The sequence below is a fragment of the Hemicordylus capensis genome, chromosome 6, assembly GCF_027244095.1.
Source record: "Hemicordylus capensis ecotype Gifberg chromosome 6, rHemCap1.1.pri, whole genome shotgun sequence".
NCBI classification, from domain to species: domain Eukaryota; kingdom Metazoa; phylum Chordata; class Lepidosauria; order Squamata; family Cordylidae; genus Hemicordylus; species Hemicordylus capensis.
Genome location: NC_069662.1, coordinates 109,389,175 through 109,410,222, shown reverse-complemented (window position 1 = coordinate 109,410,222; position 21,048 = coordinate 109,389,175). Strand labels below are relative to the sequence as shown.

At 45.1% G+C, this 21,048-nt stretch overlaps 1 long non-coding RNA gene across 1 annotated transcript; it reads left to right on the top strand.

Annotated features, from left to right (window-relative positions):
• Window positions 1-10,054: 10,054 nt before the first annotated feature.
• LOC128332030 (uncharacterized) lies at window positions 10,055-16,038 on the top strand. Its single transcript, XR_008310517.1, has 3 exons — window positions 10,055-10,651; window positions 11,553-11,652; window positions 14,051-16,038. It is a non-coding gene; the product is annotated as an uncharacterized LOC128332030 (long non-coding RNA).
• Window positions 16,039-21,048: the final 5,010 nt, after the last annotated feature.

Sequence of the window (21,048 nt, the reverse complement as noted above, 5' to 3'; positions counted from 1 at the left end):
CATCCCAAGTGTGCTTCCTACGGCCGGGTTAGTGTATTCCAGCTGGCAATTGGCATACAAGTTTCATATTTTATTTTTTAAAATTCACACATTCTAGTCCTACATGGACCTTCTCAAAAATTTCTCCATGATCATGGTGAAAATTACCTGAGTTCTGATATATGTCCAGCATTGTAAAACCAATGTTTTCCACAATAGTTTTAAGTTCTTTTGGGATTAGCACCTATCACTGGTAGCACACCTTAGGAACATAGGAACATAGGAAACTGCCATATACTGAGTCAGACTAATGGTCTATCTAGCTCAGTATTGTCTTCACCGACTGGCAGCGGCTTCTCCAAGGTTGCAGGCAGGAATCTCTCTCAGCCCTATCTTGGAGAAGCCAGGGAAGGAACTTGAAACCTTCTGCACCTTAAATCTTGCAACAACAACTGATTGTCAGTGCATATATAAGCTGAGTTTGAGATGGTTAGTGTATTAGTAAGCGTTGTACCTGATTGTTCAAGAGAACTTGTTAGAAGTAGTTGAAGAAGTTGTTTAAGAGTAAGTACTGCCCAGATGTTAGCTTGATTTGTTATAATAAAGGTTTCGAGAATGTGCTTTTATGTTGTTCTGTGCTTATATTTAGTGCTTCCTAGTGCTTCCTAGTGCTTATGGTATGTCTGTTTAGATCCCAGTATGCTATGTGCTGGATGACCAGCAACAAGGTGGATGGACTCTATTACAGCAGCAATGAATGCACCACTGAGAGACCTTTAAAGGCCAAGTTGAAGACAGATCATCCTGGAGAGAATCTATCTATGTGGTCACTAAGAGTCGACACAGACTTGATGGCACTTAATCAATCAATCAATGCTATATATTCCTGCTTGTTATCACACCAGATGCCTCTGGGAAGCCTACAAGCAAGAGGTGACTGCCTGCTCTCCCTTGCAACTGGGAGCAACTCTGTTGCTCCCCTGCAACTGGTATTCAGAGGCATTGTGCCGCTGAGGCTGGAGGTGGCCTGTATATACCAGACTAGTAGCCATCGATAGACCTCTCCTCCATGAACTTGTCTAAGCCCCTTTTAAAGCTGTCCAGGCTGGTGGTAGTCACCACATCTTGTGGCAGAGAATTCCATAGATTAACTATACACTGTGTGAAAAAGTACTTTTTGTAGGTCCTAAACTTCCTTACCTTCAGTTTTATGGGATAGCCCCTGGTTCTAGTGTTGTAAGAGAGGGAGAAAAATTTATCTCTGTCCACTCTCTCCACATAAGAACAGCCCTGCTGGATCAGGCCCAAGGCCCATCTAATCCAGCATCCTGTTTTGCACAGTGGCCCACCAGATGCCACTGGAAGCCACAGGCAGGAGTTCCTTTCACTCCCCTGCAACTGGTACTCGGAGGCATCCTGCCTTTGAGGCTGAAGGTGGCCTATAGCCCTCCCACTAGTAGCCGTTGAAAGACCTCTCCTCCATGAAGTTACCCAAACCCTTCTTAAAGCCATCTAGGTTGTTGGCTGTCACCACATCTCGTGGCAAAGAATTCCACAAGTGGATTATGTGTTGTGTGAAAATGTACTTCCGTTTGTTGGTCCTAGATTTCCCGGCAATCAATTTCATGGGATGACCCCTGGTTCTAGTGTTATGGGAGAGGGAGAAGCATTTCTCTCTATCTCCTTTCTCCACACCATGCCTGATTTTATAGCCCTCTATCATGTCTCCCCGCAGTTGTCTTTTTTTCTAAACTAAAAAGCCCCAGTAAGAAAGGTGCTCCAGGCCTGATCATCAAAGGTGCCCTGATCATCAAAGGTACCCAGGCCAGGGGAGAGCATAACATCAGTCCCCATAGAGACCAGCTCTGGCCTGTGAGGACTGTTGGGGCAGCCCCTCCCCTCCCCTTCCCAGGAGTACGGAAAGACCAGCGTGCCCTGAGAGGAAGGCAAGAAAGGAGGCGCCCAGGCCAGGGAGCTCTTGCCGTCCATTCCTGAAAAGACCAAGAGCCTGAGACAATGTTTTATTAACATTCTGTAATTTGCTTCTTTTAATATTCTAAACTGCTTTGGGTACCTTTGTCAAGGCAGAAAGGCAGTATAAAAATGTAGTAAGTAAATAAAACCTTCGTTGCCCTCTTCTGCACCTCTTCCAATTCTACAATATCCTCCTTAAGATACAGTGGCCAGAACTGTATGCAGTATGACAAATGTGGCCACACCATAGATTTGTATAAAGGCATAATAATACTAGCATTCTTATTTTCAGCCCCCTTCCTAATGATCCCTAGCATGGAATTTGCCTCTTTCACTGCTGCGGCACACTTTCAATGAGCTGTCCACCACAACCCCAAGATCCCTCTCCTGGTCAGTCACCAAACAGCTCAGATCCCATCAGTGTATATGTGAAGTTAGGGGTTTTTGCCCCAATATGCATCACTTTACACTTGTTTACATTGAACTGCATTTGCCATTTTGTCACCCACTCACCTAGTTTGGAGAGATCCTTTTAGAGCTCCTCACAATCTGCTTTGGATTTCACTACCCTAAATAGTTTAGTGTCCTCTGCAAACTTGGCCAGTATGCACTCACCCAAGTCCATTTCCCAAGTCCTCCACCTGACTTTCTCCCAGCATTCTCCACCCAACTTCAAATATTGGTTACGGAAGTCAGGAGAAACTCGGGCAGAGGGCATGGGAACCAGACTGAGAGCACATACTGGCTGGCAGTGTCCAGTGGCTGGCTTACTGACTTCCTGCTGATCATGTGAACCTGCCCTCTGGGTTTAAGCAAAATTCTACAACTTAATGACATGAGTATATATCTCAATATTGGTATGGCTTTCCTAAAATAACATCTCAACTATATGCTTTTCAGACTAATTTGCTTCCTGAACAATTATATGTTACAAGCCAGACACCCTGGAATGAAATAAATTTCAGAATCTATTCTGGAGCACAAATTTCAGCCTCCAAAATGCTATACAACTCCATGTGGATAATTACACTAACACAAATCTGGTTAACAGCAAGTTATGTCAGCCTGAAAATATCTTTGACTGGAAAGAAATATGATCCACATGTGTTTTGTTTTTGTTTTTTTAAAAAATACATTGCCAATAACTTCTAAAGCATGCGCCATTGTCACTTAGAGCTATAAAGACAACAAACTTAGGTTTCCTGGTGTCTCGGATCACTGAGGCAGGTTAAAGTCTGCCTTGATTCATTTCCAGCCCATCGGATTACAGAAAGCATGGGGAAGTAATGCTCTGAGGCCAAAAATGGAGGTAAAATTGGAATTGGTAAACAGTTTAAAAGGCATGAAGTAAGGTAAAGAAATGGGGTGGGGGGATTAGATAAACAAGACTCTTAGGTCAATCAATCAATCATCTTTATTACGGTCAAAGACCAGCACAGGATAAAGTACAGATATAATATAATAAAACTCATGCTAAATAAAATATAACTCTAGAAGCTAAAGATGCTTATAACAGTAAAATACAACTCTAAAAACTGTATGGATTTAATAAAATAAAATGCTACCGGCTAAGCCTAAAAACCAGTAGGCAGATTAATAGAGTAAATGAATAGCTATCCTTAAAAGTATGGCAACTAAAAGTATAAAATGGTTAAAATAATATATACAAGCTACATAAAAGCAATATAAAAGCAGTGAAGTAAAAGGCAAATTAAAATTATTATACAATCAAGCAAATAAAATGCTCAATAGTCAGACATCTGCTGCCAGAGAGATTAACTGGCGGTCAGGACCCTGCAGATCTTGCACGCTTCCCCACAGAAACTGGCAGCTTTGTTAATGTGAAAGGGCTCTTAGGTCCTTGTTGACTTCCATGATGCATGTAATACTGCACTGAACACAGCTGATGATCAAACGACAGTACAGACCAGTCCTTCTAGCAGAGTTGTCACTATTTCCCTTTAGAACATGGGCTGAGGGCTGCTGAGATCAGCATCATCTTACCCGGCTCTAAAAGCATAATGGTTCAGGGGCCTCTGATCACCTTGCAATTTGAATGCTGATTCTGGTGAGGCATCAATTTAGCTGCTAAAGACAAGTCCTGCAGGGTGAGAGAGAGAGAGAAGATGGCAACTTTACCACCTATCAGCATAATTCTGTAGCAGAATCCCTGAGCAAAGTAGCTGAAGTTGCTGAGGCTCCTTGATCCTCAGCTGCTGGTGGATGACCAAGAGCAACTTGGAACTTGTCAGTCTCTTGGTACAGCCATCGGCCTTCCACTGCCAGAGGAGGTTGAGGTGGCCTCAGTCTTCAGCTGGGAGAGCTTTAAGGCTTACAGGCCTTTCCAGTAGTACTTCTTCGTCCACTCTCCCCCTGCCACACCCTGTGGCTACCTGAGGATCAGTTGTTAGCAGGGTTTGACTCTCCTAGTCTGGACATATTCCCTGTTGCCATCATGGCTCCAGGACAGCAATACGTTTTCCAGAAACAGTAATACCTATTCAAGAGTGATGCTGTGGTGCTCTAGGACTCTAGTTCTGCTTCTCAGCACATGGAAGGTGTGGGAGGCTGCTCACTTAGGGCAAAGTGGGCAGTGCCCACTCAAAAATTTGCCCAAGTCAGTAACTGCTTGCTTCACTGACTCTGCTTCCCAGTCTGTGCTGCCCTGTTGGTTGCTTGCAGCCTGCTGCAATGTTTTCAGAGCCCCTTACCAAAATGCCACATGTTTCATTGAGCTCACTTAAATATTCATGAGGCAGCAACCAATTCAAAGGCTGGCCTTTTGTTTGCAAAAGGTGGGCAGAGCTGGGAACAATCTGCCAGCCAATCACATTTCATCATTTTGATTGACTGCTCCGGCAACCAGTCAGAGTGGCCAGAAGGGGGACATCTTTGCTATTGAGAAGCAAGGCAAACAGAGTGAAAAATTGAATTGCTATTTTGGCTGAGCAGTGCTAGTAGCTACTGTCCTCCATTCAAGACCACGTGGGGAAGAAAAACTATTATTTCAGAATTTACAATCTTTAATATTGAACTCCATAGTGGTGGTAAGTGAGAGTTTGTACTGGGGGCAGTGTGGGTGAGTGGTATGCTTCTCTTGCCCCCTGAATGCTTTTTGTGCTGTTCATAGAACTGATTTTCTGAGTCCTGCAGCCCCCATCTCCAGCCGTGTGCGTGGTCCCTCCATCAGACAGTGGCCTTCCCTGCCTCCTTCCTTGGCCAGTGGCCCAGCGATCTCAGGCGGCACTCAAAACTTGGAGTGTTGCCAGCTGATGAAGGGAGCAGGCTGCATTTCCTCTCCATCTCCATGCAAGACAAAGCTTTTCAAAGCCACTCACTTGATCCGCTGAAAGGGGCACCCAAGAACTAGTTGTCTTCAGCAAATAGGACTACTAGGTTGTTTTTGCCACTACCCTACTATTGATTGATTGATTGATTGATTGATTTGATTTGATTTGATTTACATACCGCCCTTCCAAAATGGCTCAGGGTGGTTTACAGTTAAAACAAATCACTAAAACAGTAAAGAGCTAAAACAAACTAAAAACAATATAACAACTAACAATTCAAAAACATTTTAAAACAACAATTAAACCATTACAGTAATTAAAAACCCCGAAATCAGGTTTTAAATTTTAAAATAAACCAGATTTTAAAACCCCCAAAATTTAGGATTCTGAGTGAGCTTGAGTGAAGAGATGGGTTTTCAGGTGTTTTTTGAAAATTGCCAGAGATGGGGAGGATCGTATCTCAGCAGGGAGCGCATTCCACAATCTCGGGGCAGCAGCCGAGAAGGCCCGTCTCTGTGTAGCCACCAAATTGAGTCGGCAGTAACTGGAGACGGATCTCCTCAGATGACCTCAATGGGCGGTGGGGCTTGTAATGAAGAAGACGCTCTCTTAGATACCCTGGGCCTAAGCTGTTTAGGGCTTTGTAAGTTATAACTAGCACTTTGTATTTCGTCCAGAAACCTATTGGCAGCCAGTGCAACTCCATCAGTAAAGGAGTAACATGGTCTCTCCGAGATGACCCAGAGACCAACCTGGCTGCCGCATTCTGAACCAACTGAAGTTTCCGGACTACATACAAAGGCAGCCCCATGTAGAGCGCTTTACAAAAGTCCAGTCTGGAGGTTACCAGCAGATGTACCACAGTTTTGAGGTCATTGATCTCGAGAAACGGGCGCAGCTGGCGTATCAGCCGAAGCTGATAGAAAGCACCCCTGGCCACCGCCTCAACCTGAGAAACCAGGGAGAGGTGTGAATCCAGAAGTACTCCCAGATTGCGAATCTGTTCCTTTTGAGGAAGTGTGACTCCATCTAGAACAGGTAGATCAAAATCGTCTCTGGAGTTCTGACCCCGCACAATAAGTACCTCCGTCTTATCTGGATTCAGCTTCAGTTTATTCTCCCTCATCCAGCCCATTACTGCTTCCAGGCAGGCATTTAAGGAGGATATGCCAGCACCTGAAGAAGTTGACATGGAGAAGTAGATCTGGGTGTCATCAGCGTACTGGTAACACCCAGCTCCAAATCCCCTGATGATCTCTCCCAGCAGTTTCATGTAGATGTTAAAAAGCATTGGAGAAAGTACGGAGCCTTGAGGGACGCCATACTTAAGCTCAGATCTCAAAGAGCAACAGTCTCCAATCAACACCATCTGGAATCTGTCCAAGAGGTAGGAACGGAACCACTGTAAAACAGTGCCTCCCACCCCCAACACTCTCAAACGTTCCAGAAGGATACTATGGTCAATAGTATCGAAAGCCGCCAAGAGATCCAAAAGGACAAACAGAGTCACACTTCCTCTGTCAATTGCCAATTGGAGATCATCCATCAGGCCAACCAAGGCAGTCTCCACCCCATAGCCCTCCCAAAAACCAGTTTGAAATGGGTCTAGATAATCAGTTTCCTCCAAGACCGCCTGGAGCTGAGAGGCCACCACCCTCTCAATTACCTTGCCCAGCCATGGGAGGTTGGAAACAGGCCTATAATTGCTCAACTCTGAGGGATCTAATGCAGGCTTCTTTAGAAGAGGTCTAGTGATTGCCTCCTTAAGACAAGGAGGCATCCTGCCCTCCCTCAGAGAAGCATTTATGATTTCTACCAGACTGTCTACAACAGCCTCCCTGCTAGATCGAACAAACCATGTTGGACAAGGGTCAAGAGAACAAGTGGTAGGCCTCACCGCCCCAAGCAGCTTGTCCACATCCTCAGGAGTCACAAACTGTAACTGATCCAGTCGAATTGCATAAGAGGAGTTGCTGGACACCTCCAGTTCAGGCATCAAATTAACTGTGGAGTCTCCATCTAGATCGGCCCTAATCCGAGAGATTTTATCTGAGAAAAACTCTTTAAACACATCACAGTGGGTATCTGATGATTCCAAATTCTGGTTCAAGGGAGGGGGGGCGGATACGAGTCCCCTCACAACCCTGAACAACTCCGCTGGGCGTGAACTCGCAGAGGCAATACAGGCAGAAAAGAAACACTTCTTTGCAATACGTATTGCCTGAGCATAGATCTTTAAATGTGCTCTATGTCATAGTCTGTCGGATTCAAGTCGTATCTTTCTCCACTTGTGCTCCAGTCGCCTACCTTGCCACTTCAGCCCCCACAGATCTTCCGTATACCAAGGGGACAGTTTTGAAGCAGGTTGGAGGGGACGCTTGGGGGCAATCGTGTCTACTGCTCTGGTGAGCGAGTTATTTCAGTTCTCAACCAGGGCATCAACAGGATCACCAGAAAAGCCAACATCGAATTCCTCCAAGGCTTCTTGGAATCTTACTGGATCCAATAACCTCTTCGGGCGGACCATTCTAATGGGCCCCTCGCCCCTGCAGAGCTGGGAAGTGGCTGTAAGTCCCACCTTAACCAGATGGTGGTCCGTCCATGACAACAGGGAGATCAAAGGAGTCCCCACCCACGGAACACTACCCTGATCAGAGTAGAAGACCAAATCAAGTGTGTGACCTGCAATATGCGTCAGTCCAGAGACCACCTGGGATAGGCCCATAGTTGTCATGGCCGCTATGAACTCCTGAGCTGCCCCGGACAAATTGGTCCCAAAACGAACATTGAAGTCCCCCAACACCAAAAGTCTGGGAGACTGCAACACAAGCTCTGCGACCAAGTCCGTGAGCTCAGTAAGGGATTCCATTGGGCAGCGGGGTGATCGGTACACCAACAGAAGTCCCAATCTATCCCTGGTCCCCAAACTTAAGTACACACATTCAATATGGTCCGATACCCTAACAGGGACCCTGGTGAGGGAGATGTTATCCTTATAGACCACAGCCACTCCATATCCCCACCCACGTCCCCTCACCTGTACAGAATATCCTGGAGAGAGAAGCTGGGACCAGACTGGACCACTAGCCACTATTTTTCCATTGTACCCACTCTTGTGCCAGCAAACAAAGCTGAAATATGGGAAGTTTGGCATTGTTTGAGTAAGAATGCTCCTAAATTTCATCCCCAGATTCAACATCATACTTTGAATGCTTGCCAAATGTATTTGAAACTGCAGATCTGGCAGTAAATATAATTGAAATGTATTTGTCCAATCATAACCCATAACATAATTGATATTTTAAAAACAACTACCCAATATAAAAAGGAACAGACAAGAGAAAATCAAGCCAAATCAAAATTGCACAACCCAAAATATGACTGATATAAATATTATTATTTTTATTAAAATATTTATGTGCTCTTTAGAAATAGAAACAGAAATGCTCAAAACAGTTTACACAGACAAAGGTATGTAAAAAGAAAATAGTTTCCTGTCCCAAAAAGGCTTACAAGAAACATAAGGGGGAGACCAGCAAGAGCCACTGGAGAGATGTTGTACCAAATCTGGGAGCAGCACCACTCCTTCAAGGTAGGCTGCCACCAGGCATGAGACTGATCTAAAGCCACTGGCCAGGCTCAGACACAGCTTCAACAGCCCAGAACTGTCTGGCTTGGGACTGTACAGCCAGAGTCCACACAACCCAGTTCTAGACAACAATATAGTATTCAGGAACAACTCAACAGCAGCAAACAACCTTAAGAGGCACATGGGGAAGAGTTTTGCAAGTAACCTCCCCGAACCTGTTAAATCAGACTGAAGTCACTTCTAAGTAAAAACTTTATTAAGAAACAAGGGTTACCACAGAATAAGGAATGGTGTGGGTCTGTGGGTTGGGGGGTGGATAGGCGAACATGGAAGCAAAGAGAGGCTCACAGGAATTCAAAAGAAAATAGAAAAACATTAACTGACTAGCAAGCACTTAGCTTTACCTTAGACTAGCAGTCAGTGGCACTCTTACCCCTGGACTTCAGGGCCGAAGTCCAAGGCCTCCACACCCCCTGGGGGCCCCCAAACTTCTTTACTCTGTCCTGGGTGGTGTGGTCCCTTCTGGCCCGCACTGCACCAGGCAACCGAGTGTGATCATGACCTCTGCCAGGCGCTTTAGAGACAGAGCGGGGAGTGGGGCAAGAAATATGTGGGATAAGAAGAGAGAGATGATGCTTAACATGCAGCAGGGAATCGGGGGGAGGGCTCCAGCAAGGGGGTGCCTTTAGGTCCAGACTCCAAAATTACCTAAGTGCACCTCTGCTAGCAGTAGGCTGATCCTTGGCTGAGGGAGCATTAATCCCGACAGCTTCTCCCTTTCTGGACACAAGTAGCAGCTGGTGACAAGGTGCCTAGTTCCTAGCAACTCAAGACTGTACTGGCAGAGGTGCATCTAGGTAAATTTGGAGCCTGGACCTAAAGGCCTTTGGAGGCCTCGCTCCCCTGCAAATCAAGCAACATCATTCTCCGCCGGGTGACCACACCAACTAGGACAGACTAAAGAGGATTGGGGGTGGGGCAGGTGCTGTGAAGGCCCTGGACTTCGGCCCTCAAATCCAGGGGCAAGAACACCTCTGTGTACTGGTGACAAAATGGAGGGGTTCTTGACCCCTATTTTATAGTGATACAAAAGGGGGAAGGCTTTCCCACTCTTCCAGAGATTGACAACTCGGGGGTCCAATGAAAAGAGTGTCTTATGTTATGCCCCTGGCCAATCCAAGGTAGACGTTTTACCTCCAAACTGGTGGGCCCTTAATGTCCCGCCTTAAGGTCCCTCCTTAATGGGGCTGAACTAGCATGTCTAAGCTGAATATGGTTTGAAGTGGTTGAACTGTGAGAAAAGCTTAGGCCTGTAGCTTGATGGCCCTGTCTCCTCAATAAGAAAAGTAAAACTGTTGAGTTAAGATGAGGATCTGTGTTTCATCACAGATGAACAGGGGCAGTTGCTTTCTCCTTGTTGTGCGTCGCCCAGAGCCATTTGGATAGGGCGGTATATAAATATATGAAAGAAATAATAATAATAATAGCTTATAAGTTATAAGAGCCACCACTTTAAAAGGTGCTTTTTAATTATTGCTGGGTTTGCCACTTCCTAGATAACTACTTTGTTGTTGTTTGAAAACATAAAATTAATTTTCTGCAAATTAAACCAAAACTCCCACCCCTTCAACAGTTTGTGGAGAATGTGGGTGCTCACTCCCAGCCTGTCGAGAGCACATTCTCTTTGCCCCTGCCTCACTGAAATGCAGCATGAGGCGGGGAGAGCAGAGATAGGCCAGCCGGATAGGCAGACGGGGCCTTCAGGCCATTGTAGAGCTCTTGTACTAGCTCTCTCAGTTGCATTTTGAGAAGCGAGCAGGTCAGTTGTCCTCTTGCTTCTCCGTGAATGTTGGGCCTGGGAACTTGGCAGAGGAGGCAGCAACATTGGCTGGGCCACACCAACAATTCGTCTGGCAATGTGGACCACAGTAGCAGAAGCTTTGGGGGCAAATGAGGACCTTCTCAGGCCTGGCCTGAATGGCTGAGTTGTCCTTCTTATTGTCTGTTTGCAGCATTTGGGGTGCAAGAGATTGGGGGGTGGCGCTGGCAGTAGGGTAGTGGTTCCTTGTCCCTAGGGGGAGTCCCCACTTCTTTCTCATCCCTGGGGCAGATTTTCCGCCCGCCCACCCTGTTTTTCTCTGATTCAGCCTAAGTGTTCCTGGCCAGTGCTTCCCCCCACCCCTGCTGCCCATTGGGCTATAACAGGCCTACAGCTTGACTTGGGCCTGGGAGAGGGGGTTGTCTGGACTGCAGGGGCAATCACAACAATTGGGGTGTCCCCCAATCATCTTGGCCACACATTATTGGGGGCCAAATAATACACAAGTTAGTCTTGTGTATGAGGCAGCAGTTCTACCTTTATATATCATTTTGGGTGAGGGGTTCTTTGGCCTTCACTGGGTGGGTCTGGAGCCTGTTTAGTTGCCACAGGCCAGTGTTTGTTTTTCTTGGGGTCCTGCAGGTAGGCCTGCCACCCACAGAAAAGAGCGGGGGGGGGGATGCCCTGCTAGGCCTGCACGCTCCCCTCCCCCTCAAATTTCCTCTTTGGAATATGAGGAGGACATGGGTACACTTCCTGCCCTCATTGCATGTATGGAGGCAGAGAAGCTAGGAACAACCCGCCAGTGGAGCCTGGCCCTGGGGGCTGTCAGGAGTTCTGGCCCTCCCTAACTGGGACACTGATGACTGATTTGTATGAACGCCTCGCTTTACTTGTTCAGAAAGTGCCACTCTGGTGCCTGATCCTGACAACTTGACAGAGTCCTTCAACACCAGCACCATTGCCAGCAGAGGGGAGTCAGCCTGTGGATCTTGGCTCAGGTGAGGCACCTTTGGGCCTGTTTGGGTTCTTCCAGACTCCATTTTCAGGCTTGCAGATGGGTTTACTAGGCTCTCACCTGGGACAACAGGGCTGGCCAGCAGGCCTGCTAGGGAAGCAGTTCTTGCCTTGTGAGGCTTGTAATCGGGTATGGCAAGGTGAGGGGCCTACTTGGCCAGGAAACCTGGGTGGGTGGGACTCTGCCCAGCAGGGGTGTAGCTATTATTGAGCGGATGGGTTCAAAGAATCCGCCGGGGCCCCCCACACCTAAAGGCCCTCCAGCTCCACCCCTCCCTATTTTCTCCATTATCTCCTTCACTCCCAGGGGCTGCTAGGGAGAGGGGTGAACATGCCCCTGCTGCCCAGTGCAGGAATATCACCTATCACCCCTTCAGCAGAGAACTACGCTTATGGTAGGGTTTCCCTGCCTTTGGGAGACCACCTCCTTCAGGCAACAAAGGAGTGTATATGGAGGGGTGAGTATGTTGATGTGGTCCAGCTGCTTTTTCAGGAACAGAAAACAGTTTCTAAAGGGGGTGAATTGGCTAAGGAACAAGAGAACAAGGAACAACAATTTGCGGTCGGTACAGGGGGATGGAAGACATTGTCTTCCACAAAATTCAGAAGAAAGTGCATTTGAGGTGGGTGCTGGGATCTTTTGAGTCCTTACCATTGCCCAGCCATAGGGTTTCACCTTTGGGGATGATGCCCAAGAAGGCACTGGGGGAATTCAGGTTGATTCACCACCTGTCTTTCCCCAAAGGGGCTTCTGTTAACTATGGCATCCCGGTAGAGTTTTGCTGCATCAAGTACACATCATTTGATCAGGCAATGCGTGTTGTACACAGTTGTAGCCCGGTGGCATTGCTGGCAATATGCAACATAGTCTGTTTTTGAGGTTTACGTGTTCACCCCCTTGAGTTTTGTCTCTTAAGCTTTGCCTTTGGGGGTTCATATTACATTGACAGGGCCTTGCCGATAGACTGCTCTATTTTGTGTGCCACCTTTGAATCATTCAGTTCTGTGTTGGAAAGTGCAGTTAGGCATAGGGCTGGGGTGGGCACTACTGCCCACTCGTTAGATGACTTTTTGTTCATTTGGCTGGCCCACACTGACCAGTGTGAGCGGCTATTGCACATGTTCATTGACCTGTACAGGGAGCTGTGTGTTCCCCTGGCAAAGGACAAGACCAAAGGCCCGGTTACTAGACTGATGTTTAGGGGAACTGAGCTAGATACAGTAGCAGTCTGTTCCTGGCAGCTGGATGACAAGCTGAGGGCTTTTAAGGATCACCTTCAGACCTACATTTCTGCCAAGGAGTTGCAAGCCCTGCTTGGGCATTTGAACTTTGCATGCAAAGTTGTGTCTCCAGGCAGGGCATTCCTTCGGTGTTTCTGTGACACCCCTATTGGTCTCGAGGAACCTCACCACAGGCTCCAGATCTCTGCACATATGAGGGTGGATTTGGAAGTTTGGGTGTCCTTTCTGGACCCTTACAATGAGGTATCTTTTGGCACACAGAGTACCTCTTGGAAGCAGACCATCAGGTGCATTTGGATGCAGCTGGAAGGGCTGGCTTTGGGGTTTATTTTTGGGGCCACTGGTATGCTTCAGTCTGGCCCACTGATTGGGCCAAGAGGGGTCCAACAAAATACCTCACTTTTCTGGATTCTTTTCCCAGAGTCATGACTCTGCATCTGGATGGAATTATTTGAGAACGCCACAGTGCATTTTTGGTGTGATAACTTGGCCACAGTGTATGTTATCAACACCCAGATTTCCAAATCTCAGAAGGTTATGGGAGTAGTTCAGGCATTTGTTTGTCAGTGCTTATGGCATAATGTTATGTCCATGGCCAGGCATTTCCCGGGGCTACAGAATGGTATTGCAGAAGCACGTTTTCTTGTTTGCAGGAGGAACGTTTTTGACAGCTGTCTCTGGGGGCACATCTGGAACCGGACAGGATGCTGCTTTGGCTCTGGAACCTTGGCACGTAGTGGCACACAGGGCAATGTGGGCCTTCCTGGTCCAAAGTGCTCAAGTGGCCTATGCTAGGAAGGTCCGGTTGTTTCCATCTTTCGGGGCATCATGGGGCTTGGCAGATGTGTGGCCAGTGCTGGTTGAGCCCATGATGCAGTATTTGGTGCAGCTGTGCTCCGATGGGCTTTCAGCTACCACATTGGCCAGCCATTTGGCAGCCATCAGGCTTTATTGTAAAATGTTGGGCTTTTCTGACACATTTCCCCTTCACTCCCTCAGGACTGGGGTGGCTTCCACAGCATAAATGCTTGATTATGCAGAGGACAGCGTTGAGCGCACTGGGCACTGGTGGTCTAAGGTTTGCAAGTGCTATAAACAGAAGCAAGGCATTCCATAACTTGTGTCTCTCTTTTTTGGCAGGACCTGGCCAGCTGGAGCAGCATGCCGGGGTGTTGGTTGTTGGACACTTGATTGTGTTGTGTGTCCCAGCTGCTTCCATGAGCCCGCTTGTTAGTCCACAACTCTGCTTGAGCCAGTTTGCTGTGATCTCATGGATCAGCAAGAGGGGTATGCTCTTCAGTCGGCGGTTGCCTGCAGTTTGGGAATTCCTGGAGCCTAACCAGCCCCTGGACATTTTCTTAGTTCATCTTGTGGGGGTGGATAACCTGGTTAGTAAGTTAGGACTGGCCTTCTCCTCTGGGGTGTGTCAGGATCTGGAGGTATTGCAGGATTGGATCCCAGGAGTTTTGCTTTTATGGCCTGTGTGCTCCACTGCCACATTTAGCATGGAGCCTTGTGGCCTAGAAAGGTTGACAAGGCCTGGGCAAAGATTAACTGAGCCCTGAGCAAGTTTGTTTCAGTTCCAGGAGATGGGGTTATGCCTCACCACAATATCTGCCACATTCAGCCAGAATTATTCAGGGGAGATGGGGTTCATTTGTCCTACAAAGGGTGTGATATTTTCTTGGCTGAATTGCGTAGAGGGTTGGCTTTTGTCTTGTGGGTGGTGGAAGGAGCCAAGCTAGGCTGGCCCTTCCTTGTGGCAGGTACAGTGCGGCTTCTGAAGTAGTATAAGGCTGGTGAACACCTTAAGGCATGTGTTTGGTTTAAAGAGGGGTCCTCGACAGTCCCTAGATGCTTTAGGGCAGGAATTCTCAATGTGTGGATCCCCAGATGTAATTGGACTTCAACTCCCATAATTCACATCCAAAGGCACTGGGGCTGGGGATTATGGGAGTTGAAGTCCAATAACATCTGGGGAGCCACATGTTGAGAAACTCTGCTTTAGAGCACAGGGAGCGCTGTCCAGGATTCTCTCTAATCTGTGGGAGGATTGCTAACCTTAAATGCTACATGGCGTGAGAGGGGCAAATCCTTTAAGCAGGTGCCTTGGCACTAGGTTGGCAAAGATAGACAGCAGATGACTTGGGGCTGATGCTTTCTTCAGCCAAGGTGTGTCGCCCTAAGCTATTATGCGGAACTTGCGCTTCCGCTAGTTCCTAGCTTCCGCACTGTAGGGGGTGGAAAGCCAATCATCTTCTACCTTTCAGCCTTTTTGAATAAAACTGTGGCCCAGTTTAACTCCAAAATACATGCTTTGTGTCTACGTTGGCGGGGTTTTGCAAATCTAATCCTCTCGGTTACAGGACTACAAAACAATATTTCAAATTCTCTAGTTCCTACATTCCAAAAATACAATGCACCAATTCTATGCATGAGTTTTCTTCAAGGGTAAATTGTTTAAGATGATTTTCCAGTCCATATTGAAGTTTGAATCGTGCAATAAATGTAAGTGGGAGTTGGTAAGACATCTGGACCTTTGAAAAGACATATTGATGAACATCTGAGTAATGTGAATGGTGCCCCTTTGGTAGCTCTTCTTTTGTGTGTGTGTGGAGAAAAAAACATTCCTTTAGGGATGTACTGTTTGGGGCAATTGAAAAAATATATATACATGGAAATGATAAAGCTCTACTTAAGAGAAGCATGGTGGGTTTGGGAATTGAGCACTTTGGCTCCACAGAAATTAAATTTGGAGCTTGATTTTTTTTTTTTTTTTTTGGCTATGCTTAAATGAAGGGTATGATATTCCTTTAAGTTGTTTTCAGCGTTAATGAATTACAGCAAGGTTTATTGGCAATAGTATGAATTTGCTTCTCCAGTTGGCAATGTTATAAGCTTGTGAGAAGGCAAATAACTACTTGTTAGTTTTCTTTGGAATACTATAAATGTAAGTTGCCATGAGTATGATACATCTTACTGGTGGTTTCATTTTTATCTTGTTTCAAATGTGTTTGTTATTAAGTGGTTTTTCTGCATTTTAAAATGTCATGTTAGCACTGCCCCTGAAGAAAGCCTCTTGTAGCCAAAATGCGTTGGGCTCCAATAAATGGTTCACAGCACCTTGAGATTTTGTCTCTTGTTTTGCTTTTTTGGTTGGGTGCTTCCTGTTTCTTCTGCTAAGCTGTAAAATGGCCAGGGAGAACAAAACTATGTCACTATCTATTCATAAAACTATATTGTTGCATGGGCGTGACACTGTGTTCTGTTCTTCATGTCTCTGTACTGGTCAAAGACTGTAATAAAGTCTGTCTATTTAACAAACGGCCATCTTTGAAATGGTCCTTTTAGATATCTCCACCCAACCCGAACACCAGAGTCTTCTCTTCCTTTTTTCTCTCTCCATCTACCTGTTGAACCTGCTGACAATCCTTCTCATCCACTTGGATGGCCATCTCCTTCACACCTCAATGCACTTCTTCCTTGGCTGCCTCTCACTGGCTGATGTCACGTTGGCTTCCACCACTGTTCCCAAGATATTGGTAAGCCTTATGTCTCAGAGTAAAACCATCTCCTACAGTGGAGATGTATTTCTTCTTCAACTATACAGCAACACCGATGGCTTCCTCCTGGCCTGCATGGCTTATGATTGCTGTGTGGCCTTCTGCCAACCATTGTACAACACCATGGTGATTAACTGCAAGTGCTGTCTTTTCCTGGTGTCTGGATCCTGGATCACTTTTGCTTTCCACTCATTGCTGTGTACCCTTCTGACATCAAGCCTTTCTTTCTGTGCTTCTTGGAAGATCAAAAAAGCGGAAGAATTCCCAAGGAGATGGTAGATCTACTCAAATTATCGACAATTACCCATGTACAGGATGAGGACGTTATGGTAACTTTAGATATAAAATCTTTATATATGAGTATCTCACAACACAAGGCACTCTTGACCATTGAAGATACACTTAACAGAATAGACAAAATGTACCCACCTACTCATTTCATTATATCTTTGGCAGATATTGTATTATTTCAAAACTAATTCTCTTTTTATCCTAAAAAATATTTGCAAAGCAAAGGAACTAACGTATAACTGAAGCAGCAAGGTAGATGACTAGAGCGCAACTGGAGAAAGATTTGGCTTGAATCTTTTATAAACCTATACCAGATTGGTCATCAGCCAGGTCAACAAGGACCGTGCCAGGTGCTGGAGTCCCTGGACATCTGGTGGCAAGTGGGCTACAGGACTCAGGATCTTCAGTTGAGCAACCAGGGCTGGAGACTGCAAGTTTACTGGAAGAAACATCGCTTAACCAAAAAAAATGTACGAAAAACACCAACAAGGAAATAATTATTTGCTATTACAAGTCTAGTCCAACTAGAAGAGGTTATTTTAAAGAATGTACCAAATTTGGAAAAAGAAGTATCCAGATACAGAAATAACAGAACAAAGGCTAGCAGACCAGAGAAGATTCATAATAAGAAATAAAGTATTCACAGAAGTTGAGCTGGAAGAACTGCAAAGAGCAACACAGGCTTTTGATATGGAAGAAGAATTGCCACCAGCTGAAGAAGTTGCTCAGCCACAGGTGGAGGAGGTGTTGGAAACAGAGGATGTCACTGTTGCTGAACTGTTTCAAATTCAAAACCACGCAACCTCCCCTTTGCCTCCATCCTAAAAACCCAAATGCCATTTAACAGAAAAGCAACAAGAACTAAAGCAAAAAAATAACTGAGCACAGGAAGCAAACAAACACCAGGGTTCAACTTCCAGCTCTAAAAACAGTCGCCAAAAAAAACTTGCTTAGGCATTAAAAGATGTAAATGCTGCACTTGCAGAAATAACAACCAATAATTTGCAAGAAATAAACCAACTAATGTACAGTACGGCAACAATAACAACACAAAAGCTTGGATATAAGATCATTGGACCTGTTAAAAAGAAAGTAGTACATCACCTAAATGGAAGATTAGATTAGAAAATAAAACCACCAGGCTTAGATCGGATGCTAGTGAATTGAAAGATATGAAAGACAAGAAGCTGAAGAATGAAAACACCAAATAGTATCTGATCCAAAAATACCATCTAGATTCAAGGAAAATTACAGAAGTCTTGGAAATAATAAAGCAGTAAATAACAGCCGTGTCAAAGAAGATTAGCAGATACGAAGCCAGAATCACACAACACAGGCAGAGTCTCCAATTCCAGTCCAATCAGAAACGTTTTGACCAAAGCATAGAAAGAGACACTGCAAGAAACCTAGAAACACCAAATAAAGAAGAAACAGTGCAGTTCTGGGGGAAATTATGGGACAATCCAATAGATTATAATAAAAAAGCAGGCTGGGTGAAAGAGGTCGAAAAATGTAACCAACAAATGCAAGATCTAATAATAACACCAGAATTAATAAGTGAAAGAGCAAAGAAAATGAAAAATTGGACTGCTCCAGGCGACGATGAACTGCATGGCTTTTGGCTTAAACACCTAACAAGCCTTCATAAACAACTATCAAAACAGTTCAATCACATTTTGCAAGGAGGTGATATTGAACAATGGCTAACAACTGGGAAAACTCATCTCATCATGAAAGACCCAGCAAAAGTTGCAGTTCCTAGTAATTATAGACCGCTAACCTGCCTGCCAACCATGTTCAAATTATTTACTGGAATAACAGCAGATGAAGTAATGCAACACTTATTAACTAATAAGCAGCTTCCAGTTGAACAGAAAGGAAACTGCCCGAACACTAGAGGCACAAAAGACCAGCTGCTAATTGACAAAATGATTTTAGAAAATTGCAGGAGAAGAAAAACAAATCTAAGTGTTGCATGGATTGACTACAAGAAATTCTTTGACTCATTGCCTCATATATGGTTACTAAAATGTTTAGAAACAACTGGTGTCAGCAAAAACATTCAGATATTTATTTAAAAAGGCAATGAGCATGTGGAGTACACAGTTAACAATCAATGGCAAGAAACTTGGACAGCTTAGCATTAGAAGAGGTATTTCCCAAGGAGACTCACTATCCCCTCTGTTGTTTCTAATCACCATGACTCCACTTTCACAAATACTAAACAAAACAGGCCTTGGATACCAAACATCTAAAACATCAAGTCAAATCAACCATCTGCTGTACATGGACGATCTGAAGTTGTATGGAAAGTCCCAGTCAGAAATTGGATCACTGCTAAACACTGTCCGTATAATCAGTAGCGATATAGCAATGGAGTTTGGACTAGACAAGTGTGCTGCATTAATAATGAACAGAAGAAAAATAACAAAAACAGAAGGAACAGAACTGCCATATGGAAGCAACATCAAGAACCTGGAAGAGAAAGAACGTTACAAATACTTTACAGCCTGGGCATTTTCCAGGCTGTAAACATCGCACACACTGAAGTTAAAAGCAAAATTAGAAGTGAATACAGGAGAGTTAGAAAAATCCTAAAGTCCAAACTCAATGGTGGGAACACCATACAAGCCATAAACACCTGGGCTATACCTATTATTAGATACATTGCAGGAATAATAGACTGGACCCAGGCAGAGCTAGAGACGCTAGATCGTAAGACCAGGAAAATAATGGCCATCAATCATGTTTTGCACCCCTGCAGTGATGTAGATAGGCTATACTTCCCTCAGTGTATAGCCTTGGGTGGAAGAGGAATGCTGCAAGTCCATCAAACAGTAGAGGAGGAGAAAAGAGGCCTTGAAGAATTTATTATTTCCAGGACTTCTCTAATTTTCCTTGAATCTAGATGGTATTTTTGGATCAGATACTGTTTGGTGTTTTCATTCTTCAGCTTCTTGTCTTTCATATCTTTCAATTTACTAGCATCTGATCGAAGCCTGGAGATTTTATTTTCTAATCTAATCTTCCATTTAGGTGATGTACTACTTCTTCTTTTTTACAGGTCCACTGATCTTATATCCAAGCTCTTGTGTCGTTATTGTTGCTGCACTGTAAATTAGTTGGTTTGTTTCTTGCAAATTATTGGTTGTTATTTCTGCAAGTGCAGCATTGACATCTTTTAATGCCTGAGCAAGTTGTTTTTTGGCAACTGTTTTTAGAGCTGGAAGTCGAACCCTGGTGGTTGATTGGTTCATGTGCTCAGTTATTTTTTGCTTTAGTTCTTGTTGCTTTTCTGTTAAACGGCATTCAGGTTTTTGAGATGAAGGCAAAGGGGAGGGTGCCTGGTATTGAATTTGAAACAGTTCAGCAACAGTGGCATCCTCTATTTCCAACACCTCCTCCACCTGTGGCTGAGCAACTTCTTCAGTTGGTGGTAATTCTTCTTCCAGCTCAACTTTCGTGAATACTTTATTTCTTATTTTGGATCTTCTCTGGTCTGCTAACCTTTGTTCTGTTATTTCTGTATCTGGATGCTTCTCTTTCCAAATTTGGTACATTCTTTTAAAATAACCTCTTCTAGTTGGACTAGATTTGTAATAGAAGATCATTATTTCCTTGTTGGCATTTTTTTGTATATTTTTTTTTCCGGTTAAGCAACGTTTCTTCCAGTAAACTTGCAGTCTCCAGCCCTGGTTGCTCAACTGAAGATCCTGAGTCCTGTAGCCCACTTGCCACCAGATGTCCAGGGACTCCAGCACCTGGTGCCAGGGGTGTAGCTATAATTGAGCAAAAGGGTTCAAAGAACACGGGCCCCCAGCTCCTGAGGGCCTTCCAGCTCCACCCCTCCTTATTTTCTTCATTATCTCCTTCACTCTGGGGGGCCACCAGAGAGAGGGATGAACACGGGCCCCCTCTCCCCTAGCTACGCCCCTGCCTGGCGCGGTCCTTGTTGACCCGGGCAATGACCAATCCGGTATAGATTTATTAAAATTATGTCTCACCAGATTGTTGATGGAAGAGGCACTCTTCGTCTGGCTCCTCTGGTGAGACCCGTCCAGTATGGTTGGACCTCTGGCCTAGCTCTCACCTTCCTCAGAGCACGCAAGCCCTACAACCACACCAAGGTAGTGCCTCACTGGGGTTTTTTATTATTTATTTTATTCAATTTCTATACTGCCCTTCCAAAAATAGTTCAGGGTGGTTTACAAAGAGAAAAGACAAATAAGATGGAACCCTGTCCCCAAAGGGCTCACAATCTAAAAATAAATGTAAGATAAATAC